The sequence below is a fragment of the Symphalangus syndactylus genome, chromosome 3 (assembly GCF_028878055.3).
Source record: "Symphalangus syndactylus isolate Jambi chromosome 3, NHGRI_mSymSyn1-v2.1_pri, whole genome shotgun sequence".
Classification (NCBI taxonomy): Eukaryota; Metazoa; Chordata; class Mammalia; order Primates; family Hylobatidae; genus Symphalangus; species Symphalangus syndactylus.
This window is the reverse complement of record NC_072425.2, coordinates 51,294,003-51,314,159: the sequence shown is the minus strand read 5'-3', so window position 1 is coordinate 51,314,159 and position 20,157 is coordinate 51,294,003. Positions and strand designations below refer to the sequence as shown.

The window sequence follows — 20,157 nt, the reverse complement described above, 5'->3', positions numbered from 1 at the left end:
TGTCTCTACTCTTTTCTCTGGGCTTGCCTCCTTCACTATGGGCAAGCTTCCACCTTCCATTTCTCCTTCTCCCTTAGCCTGTGGTCTTAAGAACTTAAAACCTCTTCAACTCTCACCTGACCTAAAATCTAAGCATCTTATTTTCTTCTGCAATGCCGCTTGACCCCAATACAAACTCGACAGTAGTTCCAAATAGCTGGAAAATGGCACTTTCAATTTTTCCATCGTACAAGATCTAAATAATTCTTGTAAAATAGGCAAATGGTCTGAGGTGCCTGACGTCCAGGCATTCTTTTACACATCAGTCCCTTCCTAGTCTCCATGCCCAATGCAAGTTGTCCCAAATCTTCCTTCTTTCCCTCCCGCCTGTCCCCTCAATCCCAACCCCAAGCGTTGCTGAGTCTTTCTAATCTTCCTTTTCTACAGACCCATCTGACCTCTCCCCACCTCGCCAGGCCGAGCTAGGTCCCAATTCTTCCTCAGCCTCCGCTCCTCCACCCTATAATCCTTTTATCACCTCCCCTCCTTACACCCAGTCCGGCTTACAGTTTCGTTCCATGACTAGCCCTCCCCCACCTGCCCAGCAATTTATTCTTAAAAAGGTGGCTGGAGCTAAAGGCATAGTCAAAGTTAATACTCCTTTTTCTTTATCCCAAATCAGATAGGCTTTAGGCTCTTTTTCATCAAATATAAAAATCCAGCCCAGTTCATGGCTTGTTTGGCAGCAACCCTGAGACGCTTTACAGCCTATAAGGTCAAAAGGCCGTCTTATTCTCAGTATACATTTTATTGCCCAATCCGCTCCCGACTTTAAATAAAACTCCAAAAATTAAATTCTGGCCCTCAAACTCCACAACAGGACTTAATTAACCTTGCCTTGAAGGTGCACAGTAATAGAAAAAAGTTGCAATTCCTTGCCTCCACTGTGAGACAAACCCCAGCCATATCTCCAGCACACAAGAACTTCCAAATGCCTGAACTGCAGCGGCCAGGCGTTCCTCCAGGCCTGCCTCCCCCAAGAGCTTGCTACAAGTGCCAGAAATCTGGCCGCCAGGCCAAGGAATGCCCGCAGCCCAGGATTCCTCCTAAGCTGCGTCCCATCTGTGTAGGACCCCACTGAAAATTAGACTGTTCAACTTACCTAGCAGCCACTCCCAGAGCCTCTGGGACTCTGGCCCAAGGCTCTCTGACTCCTTCCCAGATCTTCTCGGCTTAGCAGCTGAAGACTGACCGCCCAATCGCCTGGGAAGCCTACAGGACCATCACAGACGCTCTAGGTAACTCTCACAGTAGAGGGTAAGTCCATCCCCTTCTTAGTCAGTACGGAAGCTACCCACTCCACATTACCTTCTTTTCAAAGGCCTGTTTCCCTTGCCTCCATAACTGTTGTGGGTATTGACGGCCAGGCTTCTAAACCTCTTAAAACTCCCCAACTCTGGTGCCAATTTAGACAATACTCTTTTAAGCACTCCTTTTTAGTTATCCCCACCTGCCCAGTTCCCTTATTAGGCCGAGACACTTTAACTAAATTATCTACTTCCCTGACTATTCCTGGGCTACAGCCACAACTCATTCCCACCTTTTCCCCCAGTTCAAAGCCTCCTTCACATCCTCCTCTTGTATCCCCCCAACTTAACCCACAATTACAGGATACCTCTACTCCCTCCTTGGCGACCGATCATGCACCCCTTACCATCTCATTAAAACCTAATCACCCTTACCCCACTCAACGCCAATATCCCAACCTGCAGCACGCTTTAAAAAGATTAAAGCCTGTTATCACTCACCTGCTACGGCATGGCCTTTTAAAGCCTATAAACTCTCTTTACAATTCCCCCATTTTACCTGTCCTAAAACCAGACAAGCCTTACAAGTTAGTTCAGGATCTGCGCCTTATCGACCAAATTGTTTTGCCTATCCACCCCGTGGTGCCAAGCCCATATACTCTCCTATCCTCAGTACCTGCCTCTACAACCCATTATTCTGTTCTAGATCTCAAACATGCTTTCTTTACTATTCCTTTGCACCCTTTCCCAGCCTCTCTTAGCTTTCACTTGGACTGACCCTGACACCCGTCAAGATCAGCAAATTACCTAGGCTGTACTGCCGCAAGCCTTCACAGACAGCCCCCATTACTTCAGTCAAGCCCAAATTTCATCCTCATCTGTTACCTATCTCGGCATAATTCTCATCAAAACACACGTGCTCTCCCTGCCAATCGTGTCCGACTGATCTCTCAAACCCCAGCACCTTCTACAAAACAACAACTCCTTTCCTTCCTAGGCATGGTTAGCATGGTCAGAATTCTTACACAAAAGCCAGGACCACACCCTGTAGCCTTTCTGTCCAAACAACTTGACCTTAACTATTTTAGCCTAGCCCTCATGTCTGCATGCAGCGGCTGCCACTGCTTTAATACTTTTAGAGGCCCTCAAAATCACAAACTATGCTCAACTCACTCTCTACAGCTCTCATAACTTCCAAAATCTATTTTCTTCCTCATGCCTGATGCATATAGTTTCTGCTTCCCAGCTCCTTCAGCTATACTCACTCTTTGTTAAGTCTCCCACAATTACTGTTGTTCCTGGCCTAGACTTCAATCTGGCCTCCCACATTATTCTGGATACCACACCTGACCCTCATGACTGCGCCTCTCTGATACACCTGACGTTCACCCCATTTCCCCACATTTCCTTCTTCCCTGTTTCTCACCCTGATCACACTTGGTTCATTGATGGCAGTTCCACCAAGACTAATCGCCACTCACCAGCAAAGGCAGGCTATGGCTATAATTGAGGCTACCGCTCTGCCCCCCTCCACTACCTCTCAGCAAGCCAAACTAGTTGCCTTAACTCAAGCCCTCACTCTTGCAAAAAGACTACGTGTCAATATCTATACTGATTCTAAATATGCCTTTCATATTCTGCACCACCCATGCAGTCATATAGGCTGAAAGAAGTTTTCTCACTACACAAAGGCCCTCCATCATTAATGCCTCTTTAATAAAAACTCTACTCAAGGCCGTTTTACTTCCAAAGGAAGCTGAGGTCATTCACTGCAAGAGGCATCAAAAGGCGTCAGATCCCATTGCTCTAGGCAACGCTTATGCTGATAAGGTGGCTAGACAAGCAATTCATACAAACCATATCCAGGCCATCACCAATAATTCTACATGACAAATGTTTCTTCTAACAACCCCACAATATCACCCCTTACCACAAAATCTTCCTTCAGCTTAATCTCTCTCACTCTAGGTTCCCACACTGCCCCAATCCCGCTCGAAGCAGCCCTGAGAAACATCGCCCATTCTCTCTCTCCATACCACCCCCAAAAAATTTTCACTGCCCCAACACTTCAACACTATTTTGTTTTATTTTTCTTATTAATATAAGAAGGCAGGAATGTCAGGCCTCTGAGCCCAAGCCAAGCCATCACATCCACTGTGACTTGCACGTATATTGACTTGCATCCCCTGTGACTTACACGTATATACACTCAGATGGCCTGAAGTAACTGAAGAATCATAAAAGAAGTGAATATGCCCTGCCCCACCTTAACTGATGACATTCCACCACAAAAGAAGTGTAAATGGCCAGTCCTTGCCTTAAGTGATGACATTACCTTGTGAAAGTCCTTTTCCTGGCTCATCATGGCTCAAAAACTCCCCCACTGAGCACCTTGCGACCCCCACTCCTGCCCGCCAGAGAACAAACCCCCCTTTGACTGTAATTTTCGTTTACCTACCCAAATCCTATAAAACGGCCCCACCCTTATCTCCCTTCACTGACTCTCTTCGGACTCAGCCCGCCTGCACCCAGGTGAAATAAACAGCCATGTTGCTCACACAAAGCCTGTTTAGTAGTCTCTTCACACGGACGCGCATGAAATACATTACATTAGCAAAATGGATGATTAAGAGGACTGACATTTCACTATCCTATACCCAGACAGTGAAAGTAAAATAGAGGAAATTTAGGGAATATGTAATTGTTGTAGTTTGTAGCTAGCTGTCACAAAGTTTGTAAAATGACAGAGCTTGTCATCAGTGTCTTGCAGCTGATCTAACAAGGATGGGCGAAGAAAAATGTACCTGAGCTTCACCATGTGTGTTGTTTCCTTGTTTGGTTGGTGATCCTTACATCAATCCATTGATTTACAAGAATAGGTTTTCATCTTTTGGACTAGTTAAAGTATGGCAATATCTTTGATTAGCCATTTTAGAACCTTTCTGCATGTAAGACATTTCTAGTCTAGGTGTGGTGGCTCACACCTGTTCCAACATTTTGGGAAGCCAAGGCAGGCAGATTGCTTGAGACAAGTCTGAGCAACATAACAAGTCCCTGTGTCTACAAAAAATGAAGTGAGGCCAGCGTGGTGGTGTGACCGTGTAGTCAGCTACTCAGGAGGCTGGGGTGGGAAGATGGCTTGAGCCAGGTAGGTCAAAGCTACAGGGAGATGTGATCCCACCACCGCACTCCAGCCTGGGCAACAGAGGGAAACCCTATCTCTATTTTTTAAAAATTCTGCTGTGATTTAATCTTTGTATAGATTTGACTTAAGAAGATTGAACATTCCATGTATATTCCTTTTCTTAAAGACTATCTAGAAGACTAACGAGTGATTTGACCAGATAGTTGAATCAGTGTTATGGTAAAAAGAACCCTTTACTAAATTCTTGATAATGTTCTGAAGTTTTGCAAAAGCCTAATCTGTATAGTATAGATCTTTATTTCTCAGACCATTTAAAGATTAAAGATTTAATTTTTAGTAACATCTAGCATACTAGTGTGAAAGGAAAACATCTTGGGCCCCCAGAATCACTAAGCTAGAGGAGAAATTCAAGCTGGGAACTGCTCAGGGCAAACTTGCCTCCCATGCTATTCAAAGTCATCCCTCTGCTCACTGAGATAGATGCATATTCTGATTGCCTCCTTTAGAAACGCTTATCAGAAACTCCAAAGAATGCAATCATTTGTCTCGCACCTATCTGTGACCTGGAAGCCCCCTCCCTGCTTCAAGTTGTCCCCGTGTTTTTGGACAGAACCAATGTAGTTCTTACATATATTGATTGATGTTTCATGCCTCCCTAAAATGCATAAAACCAAGCTGTGCCACGACTACCTTGTGTACATGTTGTGAGTTTTATAGGATTTGGGTAGGTAAAGGAAAATTACAGTCAAAGAGGGGTTGTTCTCTGGCAGGCAGAGTGGGGGTCACAAGGTGCTCAGTAGGGGAGCTTTTGAGACAGGATGAGCCAGGAGAAGGAATTTCACAAGACAATGTCATCAGTTAAGGCAGGAACAGGCCATTTTCACTTCTTTTGTGGTGGAATGTCATCAGTTAAGGCAGGAACTGGCCATCTGGATGTGTACCTGCAGGCCACAGGGGATATGATGGCTTAGCTTGGGCTCAGAGGCCTGACATTCCTGTCTTCTTATATTAATAAGAAAAATAAAATGAAATAGTGGTAAAGTGTTGGGACGGTGAAAATTTTGGGGGATGGTATGGAGAGATAATGGGCGATGTTTCTCAGGGCTGCTTCGAGCGGGATTGGGGCAGTGTGGGAACCTAGAGTGAGAGAGATTAAGCTGAAGGAAGATTTTGTGGTAAGGGGTGATATTGTGGGACTGTTAGAAGAAACATTTATCATTTAGAATTATTGGTGATGGCCTGGATATGGTTTTGTATGAATTGAAAAACTAAACGGAATAAGAGAAGGAGAAAAACAGGTATTAAAGGTCTAAGAATTGGGAGGACCTAGAACATCTAATTAGAGTGCCTAAGGAAATTCAGCATAGTCCTGTCAGCAAAGATTATTTATTTACTTCAAGAGTTAAGAGTGGCAGTTTGGGGATAGCACCAGGAGATATCAGCTGTGATGGCTTGGAGAAACAGTGTAAACCGGCAGTGTAAACAAGAGCAGGGCATATATGAGTAGTTGAGAACGGTGAATAGGAGTATGACTAGACAGAAGATAGTAGGGATGACAAGTTTTTTTGGGGCACAGTCTAAGTTGGTCTGGTGTCTGGAATGAGACTGGGGCCTAATAAAAAGGAGCATCTATACAGGAGCTCAAATGGGCTGTACCCTGTAGCATTCTGAGGACAGGTCTGACTTCTGAGAAGTGAAAGTGGTAAAAGTATTGTCCAGTCCTTTTTGAGTTGGTGGCTGAGCTTGGTGAGGTGTGTTTTTAATAGACTATTAGTCTGTCACTGAATACTAAGAGCCTGAAAAAATGCTTGGCTGATTTGACTAATAAAGGCTGGTCTGTTATCAGACTGTATAGAGGTGGGAAGGCTGAACTGAGGAATTATGTCTGACAGAAGGGAATGACAAGGCTAAACTGAAGAATTATGTCTGACAGAAGGGAAGAAATGACTGCGGTGGCCTTCTCAGACCCTGTAGGAAAGGACTCTACTTATCCAGTGAAAGTGTCTATCCAGACTAAGAGGTATTTTAGTTATCTTACTCGGGGCATGTTGAGTCAAGCTAATTTGCCAGGCCTGGGTGGGGGCAAATCCTTTAGCTTGATGTGTAGGGAAGGGAGGGAGCCTGAATAATCCCTGAGGAGTAGTAGAATAGCAGATGGAACACTGAGAAGTTATTTCTTTGAGGATAGATTTCCACGATGGAAAGGAAATGAGAGGTTCTAAGAGGCGGGCTAGTGGCTTGTACTATAGCATAGCCTGCCTTTGCTGGTGTGTGGCGATTAGGCCTGGTGGAACTGCCATCAATAAACTAAGTGTGATCAGGGTGAGAAACAGGGAAGAAGGAAATGTGGGGAAATGGGGTGAACGTCAGGTGGATCAGAGAGATGCAGTCATGAGGGTCAGGTGTGGTATCTGGAATAATGTGGGAGGCCGGATTGAAGTCCGGGCCAGGAACAATAGTAATTGTGGAGACTTAACAAAGAGTGAGTATAGCTGAAGGAGCCGGGGAGCAGAAAGTATATGCGTCAGGTGTGAGTAAGAAAATAGATTTTGGAAGTTATGAGAGCTGTAGAGAGTGAGTTGAGCATAGTTTGTGATTTTGAGGGCCTCTAAAAGTATTAAAGCAGTGGCAGCCGCTGCACACAGACATGAGGGCTAGGCTAAAACAGTAAGGTCAAGTTGTTTGGACAGAAAGGCTATAGGGTACGGTCCTGGCTCTTGTGTAAGAATTCTGACCACACTAACCATGCCTAGGAAGGAAAGGAGTTGTTGTTTTGTAAGGGATTGAGGTTGGGGAGGTTAATTGGACACGATCAGCAGGGAGAGCACGTGTGTTTTTATGAGAATTATGCTGAGATAGGTAACAGATGAGGATGAAATTTGGGCTTGACTAAAGTAATGGGAGCTGTCTGTGAAGCCTTGCAGCAGTACAGCCCAGGGAATTTGCTGAGCCTAATGGGTGTCGGGGTCAGTCCAAGTGAAAGCGAAGAGAGGCTGGGACGAGGGGTGCAGGGGAATAGTGAAAAAAGCATCTTTAAGATCAAGAACGGAATAGTGAGTTGTGGAGGAAGGTATTGAGGACAAAAGAGTGGACGGGTTGGGCACCACAGGATGGATAGGCAAAACAATTTGGTTGATAAGGCGCAGATCCTGAACTAATCTGTAAGACTTGTCCAGTTTTTGGACAGGTAAAATGGGGGAATTGTAAGGAGAGTTACAGGTTTTAGAAGCGCATGCTGTAGCAGGCGAGTGATAACAGGCTTGAATCCTTTTAAAGTGTGCTGTGGGATGGGATATTGGCATTGAGCAGGGTAAGGGTGATTAGGTTTTAATGAGATGGTAATGGGCATGTGATCAGTTGCCAGGGAAGGAGTAGAGATGTCCCATACTTGTGGGTTAAGGTGGGGGAACACGAGAGGAAGGCACGAAGGAGGCTTTGGGTTGGGGAGAAGGGTGGCAATGAGATGCAGCTGTAGTCCAGGAATAGTCAGGGAAGCAGATAATTTGGTTAAAATATCTCGACCTAATAAGGGAACTGGGCAGGTGGGGATAATGAAAAAAGAGTGCACAAAAGAGTATTGTCTAAGTTGGCACCAGAGTTGGGGAGTTTTAAGAGGTTTAGAAGCCTGGCTGTCAATACCCACAACAGTTATGGAGGCAAGGGAAACAGGCCCTTGAAAAGAAGGTAATGTGGAGTGGGTAGCCTCCACATTGATTAAGAAGGGGGCGGACTTACCCTCTGCTGTGAGAGTTACCTAAAGCTCGGCGTCCATGATGGTCTATGGGGCTTCTGAGGCGATCAGGCAGCGTCAGTCTTCAGCCGCTAAGCCGAGAAGGAGTCAGTCAGAGAGCCTTGGGCCAGAGTTCCAGGGGCTCCGGGAGTGGCTGCCAGGTGAGTTGAACAGTCCGATTTCCAGTGGGGTCCCGCACAGATGGGACATGGCTTAGGAGGAATCCTGGGCTGCAGGCATTCATTGGCCTGGTGGTCAGATTTCTGGCACTTGTAGCAAGCTCCTGGGGGAGGAGGTTCTGGAGGAACGCCCGGCTGCTGCGGTTCAGGTGTTTGGAAGTTCTTGTGTGCTGGAGATGTGGCTGGGGTTTGTCTCACAGTGGAGGCAAGGAATTGCAACTTTTTTTATATTATTGTACACCTTGAAGGCGAGGTTAATTAAATCCTGTTGTGGGGTCTGAGGGCCAGATTCTAATTTTTGGAGTTTTATTTAATGTCGGGAGCAGATTGGGTAATAAAATGTATATTGAGAATAAGACGGCCTTTTGACCTTTTAGGGTCTAGGGTTGCAAAGCGTCTCAGGGTTGCTGCCAAACAAACCATGAACTGGGCTGGATTTTTATATTTGATGAAAAAGAGCCTACATATGTCTATGTATTTATGTGTTGTGTATACAATATTTCACTACTACAAATATATAAAAGAGTGCTCGTTAATTGGCTGAAAAAATAAAAGTGCTGAAGTCAGATAGTAAAAAAGGAAAAGACTAGTCAAATGCTTTTTCAAGTTTATGTAACTTAATTAAAATATTTAATAAGTAAGCTAGCTTTAAAATTATTGGCAAAATAATATAAGAAATGTCTTAAGAATTGCCAGCATACATTTTTGTTTGCATTTATTAATCAAGCAATTTCATACTTATCCTTGCCAAATACTATAAGGTGTCAAAATTTGGCACAGGGGTTACAAAACTATAAACCCAGCCCAAGACAGAATGGTCTTTGCTTGTGTAATCCTTAATAAATAAGACATTGATGTTGGTTTAATAAAAATAGCTACATCTTGGGGCCGGGTGTGGTGGCTTACACCTGTATTCCCAGCACTTTGGGAGGCTGAGGCAGGTGGATCATGAGGTCAGGAGATTGAGACCATCCTGGCTAACATGGTGAAACTCCGTCTCTACTAAAAGTGCAAAAAATTAGCCAGACGTGGTGGTGGGACTCGTAGTGCCAGCTATTTGGGAGGCTGAGGCAGGAGAATGGTGTGAACCCAGGAGGGACCCCGCCTAGTGATGGGGCTCAAAATGAGGGGAGCAGGGGGTAGGAAAGACCTGGAGGGGGCAGAGCCTGGCAAGGAGGCTGGACCGGAGCATCCATTGTTTGTCTCTGAAGAGATCATGCAGGCTGCAGTGAGGAGACTGGATGGAAGGGGGTTTGGGGAGATTTCAGCTAAAACATCTACTCGGCTGTTCACAGCCCACATTTGGGAAATGAGAGGACGAGGATGAGTCTGAGTCCTAGACTGAGAATGAATCGGGTGACTGGTCATGCCAGCCTCGGAAACGGGCACATGTGGGAAGACCCCAAGAAGCTTGGGAGTGACATCGTCTTACAACATGGAGCATCTTCAAGATGACTTTGAGGGTCTCCATGGAGAGGGGGAGAGGCAGTTGGATTTACGGGTCTGGCAGCTCACAGAACCTTGAGCTGGTGATCAAATTTGGAGGCCTTGGGCTCAAAAGGATCAACTGTTAGGAACTGCTGTTGCTCCAGAGCTCTCCTGCCCCAGCACACACAGCCTCACTGGGAGTCAGAACCAGCTGGCTGCGGCTCCGACACTTGCAACCGAGGACCCTTGTCTCTGCTGTCTACCTCAGTGAGAAACGAACGATTCTTCACAGAGTTGCATGGGACAATATTGCCTCCCCATCCAGCCTGGCCTCGGGCAGCCTTCGACCCCCAGTGTCCTCTCAAGGTGAGGGACTCTTCTCCACATCTCTGCAGGACTGCATGAGCCACCACCAGCACAATGATGCCTGTGGCATGCGGGCCTTCTGCCCCCTCTCAAGGGCAAGTCTAATAAAGCCACGTTCAGGGACCACAACCACGATGTGTACAGAGTGGTCACCATTGCTGAACTCCCTTAAGCACCTGGAAGGCAGGCATCCCAGCCCAGGCTTAATTGCATTCTCTAATGAATGAAGACAGGATTCTGGGTTTTGTTGTTGTTGTTGTTGTTTTTGAGACATAGTCTTGCTCTGTTGCCCAGGCTGGAGAGCAATGCTGCGATCTCTGCTCACTGCAACATCTGCCTCCTGGGTTCAAACTATTCTTCTGCCTTAGCCTCCCGAGTAGCTGGGATTATAGGCGCCCACCACCACACCCAGCTAGTTTTTGGTATTTTTATTAGAGATCGGGTTTCACCTTGTTGGCCAGGCTGGTCTCGAACTCCTGACCTCAGGTGATCCACTCACCTTGGCCTCCCAAAGTGCTGGGATTACAGGTGTGAGCCACCATGCCCAGCTATGTTGTTGTTTTTTTAGGGACAGGGTCTCACTTTGTCACCCAGGCTGGAGTCCTGTGGTGCAATCATAGCCCAGCACGATACCTGGCTAATTTTTAAATGTTTTTTAGAGACAGGGCCCTACTATGTTGCCCAGACTGGTCTTGAACGCCTGGCCTCAGGCAATCCTCCCACCTTGGCCTCCCAAGTGTTGGAATTACAGGTGTGAGCCACCACACCTGGCCTATTTACTTATATGCATTTAAAAACTTACAGCATGGTTTACTGCTGCCATTCTCACCATGTGATGTGCCTGCTTCCCCTTTGCCTTCCATCATGATTGGAGGCTTCCTGAGGCCTCCCAAGAAGCAGACACCACTATGGTTCCTATACAGCCTGCAGAACTGTGAGTCAGTTAAATATCTTTTCTTATAAATTACCCAGACTCAAGTATTTCTTCATAGCAATGCAAGAAGGGCCTAATACGGGGCTATTTCTATTCTTTTTGAGTCAAGTTAGACTTTTATTTCATTTAACCTACAACTTTTATGCTAATGCAGATGAAGTAAGAATTTTGTAGGTTTCTTATCTGTTTCACTTCTAGGACCACCATGATCAACTAACAAAGGCCGTAGGTTTGTGGAATCACAGTTTTGACTGCTGCTTTGCCTCTGCTGTTCCTTATGGTAACTATGCCCATCTTGCCTTTGGTGGTTGAGTCATCCACTTGGCCTCTATCACCCTGGAATCCAATGACTCCTATTGCACATAGTTTTCCCAATTCAGTTACCACATCTCTTATGTAAGTTCTGGCCTATATAGAAGAGCTATCAAAGAACTCTTCAAGAATGCTGGGGATCTCTGCACATGTTTTTTCTTCTTTTTTTATTTTAGAGACAGAGTCTTGCTCTGTTGCCGAGGCTGGAGTGCAGTGGTGCAATCATAGCTCACTGTAATTTGGAACTCCTGGGCTCAAGCCATCCTCCCACCTCAGCCTCCCAAGTAGCTGGGACTACAGGCACATGCCATCACACCCGGCTACTTTTTTTTTAGAGATGGGGTCTCACTATGCTGCCCAGGCTGGTCTCAAAGTCCTGACCTCAAGCAGTCCTCCCACCTTGGCCTCCAGAAGCACTGGGATTACAGGCAGGAGCCTCCACACCTGGCCACCAATTTATTTCTCACAGTCATGAAAGGTGTGTCTTTTGGACTCTTTCAGGGTGGGAGAGTAGTTCTTAGTTGACATATCTATTCTTTTTTTTTTTTTTTTTTTTTGAGACGGAGTCTCGCTCTTTCACCCAGGCTGGAGTGCAGTGGCGCAATCTCGGCTCACTGCAAGCTCCGCCTCCCGGGTTCACGCCATTCTCCTGCCTCAGCCTCTCCGAGTAGCTGGGACTACAGGCGTCCGCCACCACGCCCGGCTAATTTTTTGTATTTTTAGTAGAGACGGGGTTTCACCTTGGTCTCGATCTCCTGACCTCGTGATCCGCCCGCCTCGGCCTCCCAAAGTGCTGGGATTACAAGCGTGAGCCACCGTGCCCGGCCTGACATATCTATTCTAACATTCCAGTCTCCTTAAGCCTTTTTATACTTTTTTTCTATTTTTAACTTTTGTGGGTACATGGTAGGTGTATATGTTTATGGGGCACATGAAATATTTTGATTCAGGCATGCAATGTGTAATAGTCATATAAGGGTAAATGAGGTATCCACAACCTTAAGCATTTATTCTTTGTATTACAAACACTCCAGTTATACTTTTTTAGTTATTTTATTATTATTATTATTTTGAGACAGAGTTTTACTCTCGTTCCTCAGGCTGTAGTGCAATGGCACGATCTCAGCTTGCTGCAACCTCTGCCTCCTGGGTGGAAGTAATTCTCTTGCCTCAGCCTCTTGAGTAGTTGGGATTACTGGTCCCCACCACCACGCCTGGCTAATTTTTTTGTATTTTTAGTAGAGGCAGGGTTTCACCACGTTGGCCAGGCTGGTCTTGCACTCCTGACCTCAGGAGATCAATCTGTCTCACCCTCTCAAAGTGCTGGGATTACAGGTTTGAGCCACCATGCCTGGCCTCTTTTAGTTATTTTAAAATATACAAGTTATCATTGATTGTAGTCACCCTGTTGTGCTATCAAATACTAGATCTTATTCATTCTACCTAACTGTAGTTTTGTACCCAGTAACCATCCCTACTTCCCCTTCCCAACAGTACCCTCCCAACCTCTGTAATCGTCATTCTACTCTCTATCTTCGTGAATTCAATTGTTTTAAGTTTTAGTGCTCATAAGTAAGTGAGAACACGGGAAGTTTGTTTTCTTTGCCTGGCTTATTTCACTTAACATAATGACCCCCCCAGACTCCAGCCATGTTGTTGCAAATGACAGGGTCTCATGTTTTGTGGCTGAACTGCACTCCATTGTGTATATGTACCACATTTTCTTTATCCATTCATCTGTTGATGGACACAGGTTGCTTCCAAATCTTGCCTATTGTGAACAGTGCTGCAATAAACATGGAGTGCAGATATCCCTTTAATATACTGACTTCCTTCATTTTGGGTATATCTCTAGCAGCAGGACTGCTGAATCATATGATACCTCTATTGTTAGTTTTTTGAGGAACCTCCAATTGTATTAATTTACATGCCCATCAACAGCATACAAACATTCCCTTTTCTCCACATCATCACCAGAATTTGCTGTTGCCTTTTGGGTAAGTCATTTTAACTTGAGTGAGATGATATCTCATTGTGGTTTTGATGTGCACTTCTCTGATGATCAGTGCTGGTGAGTAGCTTTTCGTATACCTGATTGCCTTTGGTATGTCTTGTTTTGAGAAATGTCTATTCAGATGTATTGTTCATTTTTTATTCTGATTATTAGATTTTTTCCCATAGAGTTGCTTGAGCTCCTTATCTATTCTGGTTATTAACTGCTTATCTGATGAGTAGTTTGCAAATATTTTATCCCATTCTGTGGGTTATCTCTTCACTTTGTTGATTGTTTCCTTTGCTGTACAGAAGCTTTTTAGCTCGATGTGATCCCATTTTTCCATGTTTGCTTTGGTTGCCTGTGCTTGTTCGTACCTAAGCCTTTGAATCCCTTCCTCTACATTTGATCAAGGCAGATCTGTCATTTCTAACTTGCTCACTGTGCCCCGCCTTTCAGCCCTTGTCCTGTGGGTTTCCTACTTTTGTTCTTTTATCAACATTTTAGGGGTTTGGGGAGGAACAGAGATGAACATATATGCTCCATCCACCATGTTTAAAAGAGACATCTGTCTGTGCCAGTTGTAGTTCCCAAAGGCAAGATATGAAGTCACTTCTGAGAAGGCTGATCTGCAGGGGTGCACGGACCAGACTTGGGGGATTCTTCTCTTTCTCTCACTCCTTATCTCACACCCATCATTACAAATCCTATCAGTTCTGCTTTCAGAACATGACCAGACTCTGGGCACTTTTCCTCTCCATTGCTCCCACCCTAGCCCAGGCCACCTGGATTCGTCTCTCACCAGGATTTCTGCAGTTGCCTCTGACACCACCTTCTTGCTTTGCCTTCATTGGTCTATTCTCAGCACATCAACCAGAGAGATTTCTCTTAAAAATCAGATCATGTGACTGCTCAACTGAAACCCTCCAATGGCTTCAAATTTCACTCAAAAATGTATTTCAGGTCCTTACCATGAGCTGTAGGGTCAACACAATCCACACCCACTACCTCCTAACACTGGCTTCCTGCTTTTCTCAGCCTCAGCCATCCCAGCCTCCTTTCTGCTTCTCACACGCACTAAGCACATGCCAACCCCAGGATCTTTGCACTTGCTACTGTTTCCCCAGACACTCCCATGGCCATTTCATCACTTGCTTCAGTGTTCAGCTGAAATGTCATCTTCTCAGAGAGGCCTCCCCTGCTTGTGTATCCACTTGTGGCCTTAGCACACTCATCATGGTTCTTGATTTCTAAGCACCCTCTTTTGACCTCAGCCCTACTACAACAAATAATTAGTTCTGTTTGTTGGTTTTCTCACTTCTACTTTGGACCCAGGAAGACTTCCAGGCCAGCACCTCTCAAACTGATATGTGTATATAAACCAGAAAGACTTAGAGCAGCACTTCTCACAGTATAATGTGCAAATTGCTTGGGGCTCTCATTAATTTCAGATTCTGATTCCACAGGTTGAGGACATGGCCTGCAATTCTGCCTCTTTGACATGTGCCCAGGAGGTGCAGATGCTGCTGACCCCGGCTGTTACAGGCTGATTTGTGTTCCCCAACATTTATATGTTGGAGCCTGGCCAGCCAATACCTCAAAAGGTAGCTGTATTTGGAGATAGGGACTTAGAAGAAGAAGTAATTAAGTTAAAATGGGATCATTAGGATAGGCCCCGATGCAATACAATAGGTGTCCCTATACGAACAGGAAATTTAGACACAGAGTCACACAGAGGGAAGACCATGTGAAGACACCTCAGAAGAAGCCAAACCTTCCAACACCTTAGTCTCAGACTTCCAGCCTCCAAAATTGTGAGAAAATTAATTTCTGTCATTTCACTCAGATTGCGGTACTTTGTTACGTCAAACCTAGCAAACCAATACTAATTTTGGTACTGAGAAGTGCGGTGCTGCTGTAACAAATACCTGAAAATGTGGAAGTCACTTTTGAACTGGGCAATGGGCAGAGGAAAGAAGAGTTTTGAGGCACCTGATAGAAAAGCCTAGATTGCCTTGATAAGATTATTTGTAGAAATATGGACATTAAGGGGCATTCTGGTGAAAGATCATAAAGAAAAAAGGAGAGTTGGGCTGGGCACAGTGGGTCACACCTGTAATCCCAGCACTTTGGGAGGCTGAAGTGGGTGGATCACAAGGTTAGGAGTTCGAGACCAGCCTGAACAACATGGTGAAACCCCGTCTCTACTAAAAATTTAAAAATTAGCCAGGTGTGGTGGCACGCACCTGTAGTCCCAGCTACTCAGGAGGCTAAGGCAGGAGAATCACTTGAACTCAGGAGGCAGAGGTTGCAGTGAGCCAAGATCGCGTCACTACACGCCAGCCTGGATGACAGAGCGAGACTCTGTCTCAAAAATAAATAAATAAATAAAATAAAATATCCTATCCTAATGATCCCATTTTACTTATCCCATACACATTTATCACAATAACAAGCACCCTCTGAACACAGGCAAGCACTGACAACACATACTCATACTCGCATATACATAATTTTCAAATGACCATAAACATTCTTACCACAAACAAAATTTGTTATTGGAGTAATTGATACTCTGATCATACATACGCTCAAACCACCCACACAGACTGCACTTTATCTGAGAGCCCATATTGACCATATACCCTCTAAGCACACATACACATTAACCAAACATACCAACACACAAATTACAAAATGGTCATGCACCCTGTGGCCACACAAAATTGCTGAACACAAACACATACATCACACAGAAACTACGGCTGTGCATGTGTGCTTTAATTATGGTCATTCCACACGCCAGCATCAACATGGATGTCAAGAGTTGGAAGGGGGAGACATGGCACAGGGACAGAATGTGGGGGCCAGTTAGGCTACTCTTCCATCAAGCAAATCTGATACCCACAAAGCTCATTGCTACATTTACTTAAAATACAAGAAATAGGAAAGGCCAAGAGGGTATATAATAGTATTTTTAAGTGTCTTACGCAAACCCATCACCAAAAATCAAAATGTAAAAGACAATGATATTTTAATAGGCTTTGAGGAGAATGCATTAAAGACTCAGTGTAGTTCTAAACAGTGAAAGGCAAGATATTCTGGCTGGAAGAATACTCACTATTGCTATTGAAATTCTAGGCAAAATATTCATTGGTTTAAAACAGTTCAGGGTAAAATATTTCACTTTCATTGAGTGGCTTGCATTGGACAGCAATAAAGAAAGCTGGACAAAATATAGACACACACACACACACACACACACACACACACACACACACACATAACTGAAGGACCAGAGATCTCAATCTCACGCAGTCAGAGCTTGAGGGGCTACAATCCCTGAGAAAAGGGAAGGAAGCACAAGAATGAAGCAACAGGCCGGGCGCGGTGGCTCACGCTTGTAATCCCAGCACTTTGGGAGGCCGAGGCGGGTGGATCACGAGGTCAGGAGATCGAGACCACAGTGAAACCCCGTCTCTACTAAAAATACAAAAAAAATTAGCCGGGCGTGGTGGCGGGCGCCTGTAGTCCCAGCTACTCGGAGAGGCTGAGGCAGGAGAATGGCGTGAACCCGGGAGGCTGAGCTTGCAGTGAGCCGAGATCGGGCCACTGCACTCCAGCCTGGGTGATAGAGCAAGACTCCGTCTCAAAAAAAAAAAAGAATGAAGCAACAGGTTCACATGGGCTTTTCCCCTAAGGACTTTACACATTTGCACAGCGAGAGCAGAGAATCCAAGCAGAAAAAGGTAGGTTCTCTGAGTTAAGGAAAAATATACAAAAACTCAGTTTAAACAAATGACTATGACTTCTTCTAATCAGATGTAGTAAATGTATAACAACAATCAATTTAATAAGCACTGTATGTTTTAAAACACCAAGGGAATGTGGAGGCAAACAGGACTAGATCACAGAAGATGTGAGTGAGAGAGAGAGAGAGAAAGAGAGAGGGAGAGAGAGATAGAGTGTGTGTGTGTGTGTGTGCATGTGTTAAAGGAACTGGCTGGCCCAAATGTGAAGGTTGGCAAGTCCCAAATCTACAAGGAAGTCTGGCAGGCTGGAGACCTAGAAAAGAGTTGCCATTCAAGTCTGAATGGAGTTTTCTAGCAGAATTGCCTCTTCTTCACTGGAAGTCAGTATTTTTCTTAAAGACTTCCAATGATTGGATGAGACCCACTGACATTATGAAGGGCAATCTGTTTTACTCAAAGTCTACTGACGTAAATGTTAATCCTATCCAAAATATACCTTCACACAAATATCTAGAATAGTGTTTGACCAAATATCTGAGTACTGTGACTACTCAAGTTAACACATAAAATTATAGTGTTGTTCAAGTTTTTTATTTTCTTATTTCTCTTGTATCTGGTTGTTCTATTCATTATTGAAAGAGGGATATTGAAGTCTCTTACTATTAATGTGGAACTATTTCTCTATTCTGTCAATGTTTGCTTCATAGATTTAGGAATTCTGGTGTTTGGTGCACATATGTTTATAATTGTTATAACTTGGTAAATTGACACTTTAATCAATATATAATGTGATTTTTTGTGTCTTGTAACCATTTTTGATTTAAAGTCTATTTTGTCTCATATTAATATAGCCACCTCTGCTCTATTTTTTTGGTTACTATTTGCACGAGGTATCTTTTTGCATCCTTTCACTTTCAATGTAGGTGTGTCCTTAGATCTGAAGTGCTTCTCTTGTAGACTGAATCTATTGGATCACATATTTTTATCCATTCTGCCATTCTGTAACTTTTGATTGGGTAGTTTAATTCATTTACATTTATTTTTATTTTTTATTATTTATTAATTTATTCTGAGACAGAGTCTTGCTCCGTCACCTAGGCCGGAGTGCAGTGGCACAATCTCTTAGTTATGTACATGTCATCTCCAGAATTTTTTGTTCATTTTTACAATTTTTCTCTTTGTTGATATCCTTACTTTTAATACATCATTTTTTCTTATTTCTTTTAGTTCTATTCCCATGTTGTCATTTAGCTCTTTCAGCATATTTAAGACAAGTTTTTCAAAGTCTTTGTTTAATAAGTCTGGTGCTTGTGTTTTCGCATGTATGAAGATCCACAGAAACAACTTTCAATACTTTCAGTTGTTGCTTCTAGTATTTACCTCTGTTTCCAAATAATTTGTTATCTTGCTAGATTGACTTATTTATTGTATACATTATCTATTGACACCTGTTGAGTATTTGAGGTTTAATTTCTCTTTCTTTATGCTCATGTTTACTTCCTCCTCCTCTCATGTTTTCAATGTAATTCTATTATAATTGGAGTTTTAAATGGTAGTTCATGTTTACATTATCATGATTATGTAAATACTGTTTGTTGCTGAACACAGAATTCTCATGGAGGAGCTTCAGTCGATGTCCCTCTTCCCCATGGGGGAAAGGTTTTTGTTTCTGTTATTTATACCTTTAAGTGCATCATTTGTTTAACCTTTGAAGTGAAGTTGTAATACCTTACCAGTTTCCTCATAATGATGAAATAAATAAAATCTGTAGATTATGTTCATTTTATACCTGTATGAGAGTCATGATTTTATCCTGTTTTGAAAATAGTTCTTTTACAGGTGCCCCTGGCTGATTAGAACATCATATCCAAAGAAATGTGGAACACAAAAGCACAAATACATTTTTAAAAGATTTTGTGTCACAGGCATTTAAAAATTAAAAATATATATATAATACACAGTTTACCATTTTAACTATTTCGGGTGACATTAAGTGCATTTATATTGTGTAACTATCACTACTGTCCATCTCCAAAAGTTTTTTATTATCTCAGAGTGAAATTCTCTACCCTGTGCTCACTTCAGCAGCACATATACTAAAATTGAAATGATACAGAGAAGATTAGCATGGCCCCTGTGCAAGGATGAAATTCTCTACCTATTAAACAGTAACTCCTCATTATTTCTTCCCTAAGCCTCCAGTAACCACTGTTCTACTTTATGTCTCTACAAATCATTATCATGTTACCTATGGGTTTTTCATACATAATCTTTATTATGTTGAGGTACCTTCCTTCTTTTCCTAGTTTGCTGAATTTTTTAATCATAAAAGGATGTTGAATTTTGTCAAATGCTTTTCTGCATCATTTGAGATAATTATGGTTGTTTTCCCCCTTCATTCTATTAATGTGGTGTACTGATCAATTTTTGTATGTTGAACCATCTTTGCATTACAAGAATAAACCTCACTTGGTCACGGTGTATAATATCCTAGTTTTAATGTTACTAAATTCAATTTGCTAGTATTTTTGAGGATTTTTGTATTAATATTCTTAAGGTATATTGTTCTGTAGTTTTCTTTTCTTGTAGTGTCTTTGCCTAGTTTTGGTGTCAGGATAATGCTGACCTCACAGAATAATTTAGAAAGTGTTTTTTCTGATTCAACTTTTTGGAAGTGTTTGAGAAGGATTTATAGTGGTTCTTCTTAAATATTTGGTAGAATTTACCTGTGAAGCCATCAGGTGCAGGGATTTTCTTTGTTGGGAGTTTTTGTTATTATTATTAGTTACATGTCTATTCAGTTTTTCTACTTCATGGTTCACTCTTGGTAGGTTTCTGTTTCTAAGAATTAGTCCATTTCATCTGGATCATCTAACTTCTTGGTGTACAGTTGTTCATAGTACTCACTTAAAGTCATTTTTATCTGTAGAATCTGTAGCAATGTCCTCACTTTCATTTCTGCCTTGAGTAATTTGAGTCTTCTTTTTCTTGTCAGGCTAATCTAAGGAATTTTGTTGATCTTTTCAAAGAAA

The 20,157-nt window shown here is 43.3% G+C and overlaps 1 non-coding gene across 1 annotated transcript; it reads left to right on the top strand.

Moving 5' to 3' along the window:
- Window positions 1-19,197: 19,197 nt before the first annotated feature.
- On the top strand, window positions 19,198-19,309 carry LOC129479901 (U6 spliceosomal RNA). The gene has a single exon (XR_008656830.1). It is a non-coding gene; the product is annotated as a U6 spliceosomal RNA (small nuclear RNA).
- The last annotated feature ends 848 nt before the right edge of the window (window positions 19,310-20,157 follow it).